Source organism: Callospermophilus lateralis, chromosome 5, assembly GCF_048772815.1.
Source record: "Callospermophilus lateralis isolate mCalLat2 chromosome 5, mCalLat2.hap1, whole genome shotgun sequence".
Classification (NCBI taxonomy): Eukaryota; Metazoa; Chordata; class Mammalia; order Rodentia; family Sciuridae; genus Callospermophilus; species Callospermophilus lateralis.
In genome coordinates this window covers 41,396,154-41,397,885 of record NC_135309.1, presented here as the reverse complement: position 1 = coordinate 41,397,885, position 1,732 = coordinate 41,396,154, and the positions used below count along the sequence as shown (strand labels likewise).

The following is a 1,732-nucleotide window of genomic DNA, read 5'->3' as shown; positions in this document are numbered from 1 at the left end:
GTCAGAGTTTTGAGATCAGGGCTTGTCTCCAATTTCCCCTGCTCTCCTCACCTCGCAGCTGCTGTGTGATGAAGGCATCCTGGCTAAATTGAGGTCGAGATGGGATGGTGACACTGCATCTGAAAAATGACCAGACTGTCCAGTCTGCAGCATGATGACTGAGAGCACAGGCTCCGGATTCAGATCACAGTGGGTTCAAAGTCCTTTGCCCATCACTATCAGTGTGGTCTTGAGCCAATTCCTTACTCTAAACCTCACTGCCTCCATCTGAAAAAAGGGAAATAAAAGCATTTATTTTTTTAAGGTAGGAATTAAGAGAAAGTGCATGTAAAATCTTGTCATGATTGTACTCAATAAGCACTCAGTAAAAAGTGGCAATTTTTATGGATAGAAAACTGTTTATTCATCTCCTCACAAATGAGCTTTGTTCCAAATTCTGAGCACACAGCAAGGCCAGGCTCTCTGTATTGTGCATTTCCATGTTATCTCTAGGGATGTCTAGAGGGAAGGAGAACGAGACAGAACTCAGCGAGTTCCTCCTGCTTGGCATCACCAGTGACCTTGGGCAGCAACAAGTCCTCTTCTGGCTCTTCCTGTGTATGTACCTGGTCACTGTGGTTGGGAACACACTCATCATCCTGGTCATCTGTTCTGAACCACACCTGCACACTCCCATGTACTTCTTCCTCACCAATCTCTCTTTTGTTGACATCTGCTTCACCACCAATCTGATCCCCAAGCTCCTGGTCAGCCACATGGCAGGGACACAGACCATCTCTTACCCCTACTGTCTGACTCAGATGTACTTCCTCATCTCCTTTGCCAACGTGGACACCTTTCTGCTGGCTGCCATGGCTCTGGACCATTATGTTGCCATCTGCAACCCCCTGCAGTATTACACCATCATTACCCCCCAGCTCTGTGGTGGGCTGGCAGCTCTGTGTGGGTCTGTTCTGGCTTCATCTCCCTGGTCCACACGCTCCTCATGAGCAGGCTGACCTTTTGCTCTTCCACCCGGAAGATCTCACACTTCTACTGTGATGCTTACCTGCTCATGAAGATTGCCTGCTCAGACACATGTGTCAATCAGCATGTGTTCCTAGCAGCCATGGTCCTGTTCATGGCCCCCTTTATGCTCATCATGGTCTCCTACATCCGCATAGCCATGGCTGTCCTCCAGATTCCGTCTGCCAAAGGGAAGCGCAAGGCATTTTCCACATGTAGCTCCCACCTGTCTGTGGTCACCCTGTTCTATGGGACTGTCCTGGGGATCTACACTCGACCCCCAGACTCATTCTCAGCCAAGGACACAGTGGCAACCATCATGTACACTGTGGTGACCCCCATGTTGAACCCCTTCATCTACACCCTAAGGAACAAGGACATGAAGGAGGCTGTGAGAAAACTCTTCACCAGGGATTCAAGATCCTCTCAGTAGCGATGAGAGCTGGGCTGGCACACAGAAAGACATACAGTAGAAGGAAACAGAACAGACTTCACAACATCTTAACACCACATAATCTTAACACCACACATTAACTTGGACTGTTTTTAGAGAAGGGAGTTAAAAAAAAAACCTAGAAATTAGAAGGGAATTTCATTGTGTTTAGAAGAGAGAATTAGAAAAGATACTTACTTGTATCTCTGGGAATCTATTTCAGTTGCAGGGTAACAGAAAAGTCCAATTATATTGGCTTAAACAAAATCAAAGTTTATCTTTGTCTTCTGTAAT

The 1,732-nt window shown here is 46.7% G+C and overlaps 1 pseudogene; it reads left to right on the top strand.

Annotated features, from left to right (window-relative positions):
• The first annotated feature begins 494 nt into the window (after window positions 1–494).
• Window positions 495–1,438, top strand: LOC143400363 (olfactory receptor 1D2-like; annotated as a pseudogene).
• Window positions 1,439–1,732: the final 294 nt, after the last annotated feature.